A 12,648-nucleotide genomic window follows, 5' to 3' on the forward strand; every position below is an offset into this window, starting at 1 on the left:
ACAATGATGAACAACACAATTAATGAAATTAAAAATACTCTGGATGGGATCAGTAGCAGAATAACTGAGGCAGAAGAACGGATAAGTGACCTGGAAGATAAAATAGTGGAAATAACTACTGCAGAGCAGAATAAAGAAAAAAGAATGAAAAGAACTGAGGACAGTCTCAGAGACCTCTGGGAAAACATTAAACACACCAACATTCGAATTATAGGGGTTCCAGAAGAAGAAGAGAAAAAGAAAGGGACTGAGAAAATATTTGAAGAGAGTATAGTTGAAAACTTCCCTAATATGGGAAAGGAAATAGTTAATCAAGTCCAGGAAGCACAGAGGGTCACATACAGGATAAATCCAAGGAGAAATACACCAAGACACATATTAATCAAACTGTCAAAAATTAAATACAAAGAAAACGTATTAAAAGCAGCAAGGGGAAAACAACAAATAACACACAAGGGAATCCCCATAAGGTTAACAGCTGATCTTTCATCAGAAACTCTGCAAGCCAGAAGAGACTGGCAGGACATGTTTAAAGTGATAAAGGAGAAAAACCTGCAACCAAGATTACTCTACCCAGCAAGGATCTCATTCAGATTTGAGGGAGAAATTAAAATCTTTACAGACAAGCAAAAGCTGAGAGGGTTCAGCACCACCAAAGCAGCTTTACAACAACTGCTAAAGGAACTTCTCTAGGCAAGAAACACAAGAGAAGGAAAAGACCTACAATAACGTACCCAAAACAATTAAGAAAATGGCAATAGGAACATACATATCGATAATTACCTTAAATGTAAATGGACTAAATGCTCCCACCAAAAGACACAGATTGGCTGAATGGATACAAAAACAAGACCCATATATTTGCTGTCTACAAGAGACCCACTTCAGACCTAGAGACACATACAGACTGAAAGTAAGGGGATGAAAAAAGATATTTCATGCAAATGGAAACCAAAAGAAAGCTGGAGTAGCAATTCTCATATTAGACAAAATAGACTTTTAAATAAAGACTATTAGAAGAGACAGAGAAGGACAGTACATAATGATCAAGGGATCGATCCAAGAAAAAGATATAACAATTGTAAATATTTATGCACCCAACATAGGAGCACCTCAATACATAAGGCAAATACTAACAGCCATAAAAGGGGAAATCGACAGTAACCCACTCATAGTAGGGGACTTTAACACCCCACTTTCACCAATGGACAGATCATCCAAAATGAAAATAAATAAGGAAACACAAGCTTTAAATGATACATTAAACAAGATGGACTTAATTTATATTTATAGGACATTCCATCCAAAAACAACAGAATACACATTTTTCTCAAGTGCTCATGGAACATTCTCCAGGATAGATCATATCTTGGGTCACAAATCAAGCCTTGGTAAATTTAAGAAAATTGAAATTGCATCAAGTATCTTTTCCGACCACAATGCTATGAGACTAGATATCAATTACAGGAAAAGATCTGTAAAAAATACAAACACATGGAGGCTAAACAATACACTACTTAATAACGAAGTGATCACTGAAGAAATCAAAGAGGAAATAAAAAAATACCTAGAAACAAATGACAATGGAGACACGACGACCCAAAACCTATGGCATGCAGCAAAAGCAGTTCTAAGAGGGAAGTTTATAGCAATACAATCCTACCTTAGGAAACAGGAAACATCTCGAATAAACAACCTAACCTTGAACCTAAAGCAGCTAAAGAAAGAAGAACAAAAAAACCCCAAAGTTAGCAAAGGAAAGAAATCATAAAAATCAGATCAGAAATAAATGAAAAAGAAATGAAGGAAATGATAGCAAAGATCAATAAAACTAAAAGCTGGTTCTTTGAGAAGATAAACAAAATTGGTAAACCATTAACCAGACTCATCAAGAAAAAAAGGGAGAAGACTCAAATCAATAAAATTGGAAATGAAAAAGGAGAAGTAACAACTGACACTGCGGAAATACAACAGATCATGGGAGTTTACTACAAGCAACTCTCTGCCAATAAAATGGACAACTTGGAAGAAATGGACAATTTCTTAGAAATGCACAACCTGCCAAGACTGAATCAGGAAGAGATAGAAAATATGAACAGACCAATCACAAGCACTGAAATTGAAACTGTGATTAAAAATCTTCCAACAAACAAAAGGCCAGGACCAGATGGCTTCACAGGCGAATTCTATCAAACTTTAGAGAAGAGCTAACGCCTATCCTTCTGAAACTCTTCCAAAATATAGCAGAGGGAGGAACACTCGCAAAATCATTCTACGAAGCCACCATCAACCTGCTACCAGAACCACACAAGGATGTCACAAAGAAAGAAAACTAGAGGCCAATATCACTGATGAACATAGATGCAAAAATCCTCAACAAAATACTAGCAAACAGAATTCAACAGCATATTTAACGGATAATACACCATGATCAAGTGGATTTTATTCCAGGAATGCAAGGATTCCTCAATATGTGCAAATCAATCAATGTGACACCATATAACAAATTGAAGGAGAAAAACCTTATGATCATCTCAATACATGCAGAGAAAGTTTTCGACAAAATTCAACACCCATTTATGATAAAAAACCCTGCAGAAAGTAGGCATAGAGGGAACTTTCCTCAACATAATAAAGGCCATATATGACAAACCCACAGCCAACATCGTCCTCAATGGTGAAAAAGTGAAAGCATTTGCACTAAGATCAGGAACAAGACAAGGTTGCCCACTCTCACCACTCTTATTCAACATAGTTTTGGAAGTTTTACCCACAGCAGTCAGAGAAGAAAAGGAAATGAATCCAAATCAGAAAAGAAGAAGTAAAGCTGTCACTGTTTTCAGATGACATGATACTCTACATAGAGAATCCTAAAGATGCTACCAGAAAACTACGAGAGCTAATCAATGAATTTGGTAAATTAGCAGGATACAAAATTAATGCACAGAAATCTCTGGCATGCCTATACACTAGTGATGAAAAATCTGAAAGTGAAATCAAGAAAACACTCCCATTTACCACTGCAATAAAAAGAATAAAATATCTAGGAATAAACCTACCTAAGGAGACAAAAGACCTGTATGCAGAAAATTATAAGACACTGATGAAAGAAATTAAAGATGATACAAATAGATGGAGAGATATACCATGTTACTGGATTGGAAGAATCAATATTGTGAAAATGACTCTACTACCCAAAGCAATCTACAGATTCATTGCAATCCCTATCAAACTACCACTGGCATTTTTCAGAGAACTAGAACAAAAAATTTCACAATTTGTATGGAAATACAAAAGACTCCGAATAGCCAAAGCACTCTTGAGAAACGGAGCTGGAGGAATCAGGCTCCCTGACCTCAGACTATACTACAAAGCTACAGTAATCAAGACAGTATGGTACTGGCACAAAAACAGATAGATCAATGGAACAGGATAGAAAGCCCAGAGATAAACCCACACACATATGGTCACCTTATCTTTGATAAAGAGGCAGGAATGTACAGTGGAGAAAGGACAGCCTCTTCAATAAGTGGTGCTGTGAAAACTGGACAGGTACATGTAAAAGTATGAGATTAGATCACTCCCTAACACCATACACAAAAATAAGCCCCAAATGGATTAAAGACCTAAATGTAAGGCCAGAAACTATCAAACTCTTAGAGGAAAACATAGGCAGAACACTCTATGACATAAATCACAGCCAGATCCTTTTTGACCCACCTCTTAGAGAAATGGGAATAAAAAAAAAAAATGGGACCTAAGGAAACTTCAAAGCTTTTGCACAGCAAAGGAAACCATAAACAAGACCAAAAGACAATCCTCAGAATGGGAGAAAATATTTGCAAATGAAGCAACTGACAAAGGATTAATCTTCAAAATTTATAAGCAGCTCATGCAGCTCTATAACAAAAAAACAAACAACCCAATCCAAAAATGGGCAGAAAACCTAAATAGACATTTCTCCGAAGAAGATATACAGACTGCCAACAAACACATGAAAGAATGCTCAACATCATTAATCATTAGAGAAATACAAATGAAACCTACAATGAGATATCATCTCACACCAGTCAGAATGGCCATCATCAAAAAATCTAACAACAATAAATGCTGGAGAGGGTGTGGAAAAAAGGGAACACTCTTGCACTGTTGGTGGGAATGTAAATTGATACAGCCACTGTGGAGAACAGTATGGAGGTTCCTTAAAAAACTACAAGTAGAACTACCATATGACCCAGCAATCCCACTACTGGGCATATACACTGAGAAAACCATAATTCAAAAAGATTCATGTACCAAAATGTTCATTGCAGCTCTATTTACAATAGCCCGGAGACGGAAACAACCTAGGTGTCCATCATCGGATGAATGGTTAAAGAAGATTTGGCACATATATACAATGGAATATTACTCAGCCATAAAAAGAAACGAAATTGAGCTCTTTGTAATGAGGTGGATAGACCTAGAGTCTGTCATACAGAGTGAAGTAATTCAGAAAGAGAAAAACAAATACCGTATGCTAACACATATATATGAAATTTAAGGGAAAAAAAAGTCATGAAGAACCTAAGGGTAAGACAGGAATAAAGACAGAGACCTACTAGAGAATGGACTTGAGGATATGGGGAGGGGGAATGGTTAGCTGTGACAAAGCGAGAGAGAGGCATGGACATATATACACTACCAAACGTAAGGTAGATAGCTAGTGGGAAGCAGGCACATAGCACAGGGAGATCAGCTCGGTGCTTTGTGACCACATAGAGGGGTGGGATAGGGAGTGTGGGAGGGAGGGAGGCGCAAGAGGGAAGAGATATGGGGACATATGTATATGTATAACTGATTCATTTTGCTATAAAGCAGAAACTGACACACCATTGTAAAGCAATTATACTCCAATAAAGATGTAAAAAAAATTATACTGAAAATGGTGCTTAATTAATAGGAATCAATAATGCGATTTGATGGCTAAAAAGGCTAACGTAATCTCAGGCTGAATTAATTGAACCAGAGCAACAAATCACAGGAAATAATAATTTTCCTGTACTTGAGTTCACTAAAAATTACTTTTAAATATATGTATCTCTGAGACTTACACTTTGGGTGAAAAAAATTCTAGATTGTGTCAGAAAAGAGGGCATTAGAAATCATAAAATAAGCAAAACAGTTTCCTCCTAGTGATTGCGTGTCTGGAGATACTTTGCCTGTCTATCTGAAGCGCTTTTTCTCCAGATTTTCTCCTGATGGCTCTTTCTTATCATTTAGGTTTCAGCTGAAATATTACCTGCTAAAAGGTGCTTTGATCATTCACTAAATCATTTCATTAGTGTTTTCCTTCCCAGGACACCATCTTCTCATCATCTTGTTTATTTATGTTCATAGCAATAAACGTTATTTTATTTTTACACATCTATATATTCTTCATACAGATAATAAGATTTATGGGAGGGTAAATTTTCTTTGCCTAGCTCACTCCTATATCTCCTGCCAAGCACTGCACTTGGCACATAGTAAACCATTGAAATATATGAGTGAAAAATGTTTTAATAAATTGACGATATTTGGACTAGAGAAGTTTAAAGGAAAATATAATAGCTTAATTGAAATTGTCTTTATTGGTTCAGAATACAGAGTGAGAAATAATAGTGTGAATTTGAAAGGGGACACATTTCATTTCAATGCAAGAAACAGCTTTACAACTAAAATATCCTTCAATAGAAGGAGTTATCTTGGCAATAAGGAAGTATGCCAAAAAATTCAAGTAGAAACTACACATTCATTTGTTAATTGAACTGTATAAGAGTGACAGTGGCCTAAATAACGTTTAAGAACATCCAAACTCTTAGAATTTATTGTGGTGTAATCCATAATTTGTTACACATCTTATTCCAAAAAGAAATTGTTAAAAAGTATAAAAAAGAGAATTTATTGGCTCATATACCTAAAAATTCCTGAGGTGGACTTAGCCCTTTTTTTTTTTTTTTTTGCGGTACGCGGGCCTCTCACTGCTGTGGCCTCTCCCGTTGTGGAGCACAGGCTCCGGACGCGCAGGCTCAGTGGCCATGGCTCACGGGCCTAGCCGCTCCGCGGCATGTGGGATTTTCCCAGACCGGGGCACGGACACGTGTCCTCTGCATCAGCAGGCGGACTCTCAACCACTGCGCCACCAGGGAAGCCCGGACTTAGCTCTTATCAGCTGAATTCAGCAACTCACTCTTTCTCTCCCCATCACCCACTTGATATTCTCTTTTGCTGGCTTCAATACGTATAACTGAATCACTTTCCTGTACACCTGAAACTAACACAACATTGTTAATCAACTATACTCCAGTATAAAATAAAAAGTAAAAAAAAAAAAAAAAAAGAAATTACTAAATTATATCCTGCCTGCTTAACCATCCCAGAGAAAGTAAATTTGCCTTTCACAACAGTTCTAGCAATTCCTGATCATTGACTTTCATTGGTTCAGCCTGAGTTGGATGAAGTTTTCTGGGAAGACCCAAGCCTGAGCCAATCCCCGATCTTCCCCAAACTAATAGCAAGAACCGATAACTGGGTGGTGGGGACATGGCTCTCAAAGGGAAAAAAAAAGCTCTGTTACTAGAAAAAGGGGAGATCGATGTCTGGCCAGTAATACAATGGCTATTCACTGCAGGACTTCTTCCTGCATTTGGGAAATTGGTAAATAAATCTGAGGTTACCTTCATGGCTTCACAACCATAATTTTGAAATTCTGTTCTCCATCTCCTTAATTTTAAATTAGTTCCTCATTTTACTATTTCCTGATACAATCTTCCTTCCCTTATATATTGGTTCATTTTCATTGCCCATTTGTGGTTCCATCACAACCTTCTTGATGCACAGTGATCATAACCACATAGCCATTTATATAAAACTAGAGGATAACATTCTGTTGAGTTTCTAATACCTTTCTGAGAAATCATTTCATTAGTCTTTAAGACTGAGGCTAAATTTTAGATCCATAACACAATCAAAAATATTTTTCAGACTTTTTCTGATATTATTATATAGAGCTCAGTACTCAATTCATTTTACAAGTGTTCATTTAAAAATACTTTATATTAGAATTGCTCTTGTGTAAAATATTTTGCTATATACCCTCCAAAATCTCTCTCTCTAGAGATACACAGATAGATATCCAGATTTAATTTATATAAAACTAGTCACCATAATGACTGATTTCTGAGATGTTACATTAAAACACCTCAAGTTATAGGGACAACTCTTAAAGTCCTGAGGAATTTTGTAGCTCTCTACTGTAGGTGTCTTTAAAATACACAAAACGTATTCCACAGAAAATTTATCTTTAGGCATCACCTTCTCTCACTGAGGATTTCCAGCAAAACTGTGGAAAAGGACAAAAAATCCTCTACTAGTCCCTCTCTATCCCACAATCTCTCAGCACACAGCCTGCTTTCCTCTCTCTCTGCCCCTTACTTTGCCATGCAACTCCATGAAGCTGCTATAACCTGATGGAATCCAGTCTTTGTTTCTGTCTGATACTCTGAGAATCAGCAGCTTGGTTATAATGATAAAATAATTATTTACGGGCTTCCCTGGTGGCGCAGTGGTTGAGAGTTCGCCTGCCGATGCAGGGGACACGGGTTTGTGCCCCGGTCCGGGAGGATCCCACATGCCGCGGAGCGGCTGGGCCCGTGGGCCATGGCCACTGAGCCTGCGCGTCTGGAGCCTGTGCTCCGTAACGGGAGAGGCCACAGCAGTGAGAGGCCCGCGTACCGCAAAAAAAAAAAAAAAAAAAAAAAAAGAAAAAAGAAAATTATTTACCTTGTTCTTTAATCACCAGATTTCTGAAGATTTTGGGTTACTCTCAAACTTGGGTGTTTCATAATATATGTTCTCCTTCAGAAAATGTATTAAACGTCAAGTGAGATGATTAGGAGCACCAATCACTAAGGAATCACCTTTAACAAATCTGCCAGCTTATCTTTATGAGCAGTATCCTGTTTCCAAACAGACAACATAAAATAAAAGTTAAGACTCTGGAGTCAGACTTTAGGAATGCACAAATGTTGTCCACTTAAACACTTCAACTGCCTTATCTATAACATGAAAATGACATTAATTTATCTCATAGAACTGTCGGGAGCAAATGATGTAACACATAACACTTAATAGGACTGGTTTTTACTATTTCTTATCTGGAGTCAAAAATGATGATTACTCAGTTATCTTGTGAACACCTATGGCAATGTTTTTGAAAGGATGCTATCACATTCCAGGGGGTCAGCGATGATTTTGTTCCTTTGACCTTCTATGATGCTCTCAAAACACGTTATTTAGTTCTTATTTCATTACTTTTCATATTTTATTTTAATTATTTATGTGATGAACTCATTTCCAAAACAGAAACACACCCACAGACATAGAAAATAAACTTATGGTTACCAAAGGGGAAGTGGGACACGGATAAATTGGGAGTATAGGATTAACAGATGCATACTACCATATATAAAACAGATAAACAACAGAGATTTACTGTATAGCACAGAGACCTATATTCAATATCTTGTAATAAATTATAAGGGAAAAGAACTGAAAAAGAATATAGGTATATATATATATATATATATGTGGTATATATATATCCCTATCATTTTGCTGTACACCTGAAACTAACACAATATTGTGAAACTAACACTATTGTAAATCAATTATGCTTAAAAAAAAAGAAAAAATTATTTATGTGGCTGACTTCTCGTTTTGACTAAGTTTGCATTGAGGATTTTTCTCCATGCCTTCATCTCTTTATCACTCCTCTCGAAAATTCTATCCCTTAAAACAAAGGCACACATACACAAAAGTGCACACACATGGTCTAAAACATTAAGGAGTTGGTGACTGCTTAGTGAATGTGTACATACAATATTAAGCACAATTTGATAAAGTATCTTGAGTTTGATGGTGGAAAAATCCCCCAACACATTACAAGAGGAAAGTTCGGATGGGGATTCCAACAGAGAACAGCTCAGTGAATTGAGATCACAAAATCAGGAGCTGTTGGGGGAATTATAAATGACCAGCCAAGCGAAAACACATCATGAACGTGATTCAAGAATTAGCTTTAAAGACATGAAAAGCACAGAAACATTTGGCAATGCCAAATAACATCAATAACTGTCAAGTAACAAAATTTCTGCCCTTTACCTCTTTTCTCACCAATTCCCCTATTACTTTTCATCTTAGAGCAGCCTACCACAGCCTAGCGAGGGAGAGAGGAAAGTAATAATCTAGGCAGGAAATAGAAACCATGCATTCAGCTCTTTCCTTCTGTAAGCTTCCATTCTGGAAGACTCATTCTGCTGGAAGGGACAAGATTTAATTTTGAATGAAGTTCTTAGTTTTTAATTATTATGCTGGACTGGTCTTGTTAATTATTAAAATGAGATCCTTCTTCTCGTGTGGGTGAAGACTGAGTGTAACCAAGAGTTAAAGAACCTGTCAAAATTTTCATTTAAGGCAGGATAGTTCTATTCTTACAGAGCAGGTTTAAATGAGTAGAAAAGGAAGGGAAATACGTTTGTTTTCTGATTATACTCCAAGGTCCCCACTTGTTCAATTACATATTTCCAGAAACTACTTCAAATTACAAAGCATTACCAAACATATCTTTCAGTTGTTATTTGAATGGAAAATCTAAAACATCAGCCATCTGACAGGAAATTTCTTAGCAGTGTTATCAGAAAAAAAAAATATTTGAGTCTACAGAATCAAATTTCTTATGTTGAGGCATCTTTCTAGGAAGGAGATTAGAAATATTCATAATCCATTGAAATGTCAACTATATAAAATTGGACTACTGTAATGTAAATGGAAGTATCAGTAATTTGTTTTTAAGTCAGTATCTACCAATCCCCAAGACTGCCTACTTTATTTTTGTATTCCAGGTTAAAAATCAATGCTAGTGAAAAAAATCATTAATGATCGAATGCATGAACGAATAGATAAATGAATGAATAAATGAAAAAAAATGTACCTGAAACTTGTGAAAGGCACCTGAAAAAACACACTTGGCAGTGCCTACTTTATTATTAAAGTGAAAAAAAGATGTGATCTGAGCTTCCTATGATCTGAACTGAAGGAAGCTATATGGATATAACAAGATTTTATACGTTCAGGTAGATTCAACATTATATTTGAGTCTATTCAGAATATTTAATGCAGCTAATTCAACATTGTGAACTTTCTGTCTTATTTCCTGAGAGTAAACTGAATTTGTGTAACTATGAAAACAGGGGAGAGAAACCTTCCATTACTCAAACTCCATGCTGGCTGAGCAGAGAAATAGAGCTACAAGAGGGAATTGTAGAGTAGAATTCAGAGCAGAGTCCCTCAAGGGAGAATATGGTTTTTGCAGAGAAGTTCTGATCACTATTTGTATTCATCAGTGACTCCACATGGCTTGCTCCTGGACATGTGGCAGGAAATGTATGCAAGGGACAAAATGTGATGTGGGGAAACAGTTTCAAAAGGTTACTAAAAGGAAACAAATGCAAAACATGGAAGCTGAGATGCCTTTTCCATATTTAACCCTTCTCTTGAACTCAGTATTATAAAATAAGTGAAATGCTTAGGCTTGATGATATCACATGGCATCTCCAGGTATAAAAATGGAGGAATCCCATTTTCTTATTTGGAAAATTAATGAGCATATAGAAAATGGGAATATTATTTCCATTTGGAATTAAATGAGGGTGTTTGTGACAAATACAAAGCACTGTAATAATATGCTGTGTCTGCATTCATTTAAGCTGTTATTAATAGAAATATTTTTAAAAGCACTGATTGCATCCTACTATCAGTCCATTTTTCATGCTTCTTGAAGTAGTCCTAAAAGAAGTTGACTAATTTAATTATTTCCCCCCAAAATCCACAAAATGCGATGCACTGAGGTACAATTTAAAATTAGTAAGTATTGATTTCATCCTGATCAGGTACTGTCTATCTGACTACACTATGTAAGTTTTAGGTATAAAAGTCTTGAAGGCTGGAGTTAGTTTTTAAATTTGGTGATTTTCCATTTGAAGTAAATACATAAGTAAAGAAAACACAGAAAACATTAACTAACCAAACACTGGGTTTAATAAAAACTGTCCATGGCAAGGAGAGTGGGCATAAGAAAAACAAATGTATGCATCAATGCAGACTCCAGGAAACACATCAGTGTTTTCACACAATGGATAGTGTATTGAGTATACACTTGGAGTCCTTGTATTCACTCAGACTTGCCTATTATTAGGTGAGGATGGCAGGTTTGTGACAGGTTCAGCCTATCACAGGACTAAATTTAAATATAAATTTAAATATTTCAATTCTTCTGAAAGATGCAGTGTGGCAGCTGGAGAGCAGAGCCTGAGCAACACCGGTGAGGACGATGCAGAGAATAAAGTGACTCTTGGCAATTAACCACACATGTCAAGGAAGAGTCAAGATGATCTGTTGAATCTGACAAAATAAGGAAATCCTCGTGCCCCTGAAGAACAGGACATCCAGTTCCTCTGGTACTATTGACTGTGTTTGTTCTAGTCAGAGTGCCACTGGGAAGGGATACCAAATGGAAAAATAGGAATTCAATAAATATAAGTTAATTCATGACATTCTACAATACTGTGGATTTTAATGTAATTTTTAAAAAATCAATAAAAAGAGCAGTACACTACATTGAGTTTGATATATAATTACAAAAAATTGTATTTTTGTTCCCTTTGTTTTGGGATTTTTTTTTTCAGGTGTACATTAACTCTATGACAATTCAAGACACCTGGTGTCTTCTGATTTGTCACCATTTGTGTTTCTTATTCTGTTTAAATTCATTCCTATGCTCTACTTGGCTCCTACATTGTTAAAAACTTCAGTTATCACTAACTCTTCACCCTTTCCTATCCCTAGCATCTAGTGTGTCACTAATTTTATCAGATTTGCCTCTGAAATATCTAATCCCACTTCATTTCTGATTCCCAGTTTCTATTTATCTAATTTCTCCTCTAAAATACTGAAATTATTTTCTAATGTAGACCTGATTACAACACACCCCTGAATAAAAGAGCCTTGAATATCAGCACAAAGGAATTGTACTTTGTTAATTAAAAAACATGGTGATAGTTCCTGTTTCGACATGAATATATTATATAAAACTAAAAGCATGTAATTAAAGGAATCTACATTATTACCCAGTGTTTTATTTTTAGTAAAAATAAAACATGTTATAGGAATTCCCTGGCAGTCCAGTGGTTAAGCCTCAGCGCTTTCACTGACGAGGGCCCGGGTTCAATCCCTGGTTGGGGAACTACTTTCTCACAAGTCGAGTGGCTCAGCCAAAAAGAAAAAAAAACAAAAACAAACAAACAAACAAAAAAACATGTCACATATATTTGGGGTATAGGGATTTAAAGGATGTCCTTCAGCATAGTCACTGTCTCTTTTGCATCTTTTTGGTAATGAGGCACCAATTTCTTGCTCAATTAAAGACATAGAAATATCTTGATGGTTCCCTAAAGTCTACATCATTTAAGGCTCTCCCCAGTCTTTCCAAGCCGCCTTCCACTCAGTATTCTGTACATTCTCTTCATCCCTTCTTTTGCCAACATCATTCTCTAGCGCCATCTGATGGCG

This window comes from Delphinus delphis, chromosome 5 (genome assembly GCF_949987515.2).
Source record: "Delphinus delphis chromosome 5, mDelDel1.2, whole genome shotgun sequence".
Taxonomy (NCBI): Eukaryota; Metazoa; Chordata; class Mammalia; order Artiodactyla; family Delphinidae; genus Delphinus; species Delphinus delphis.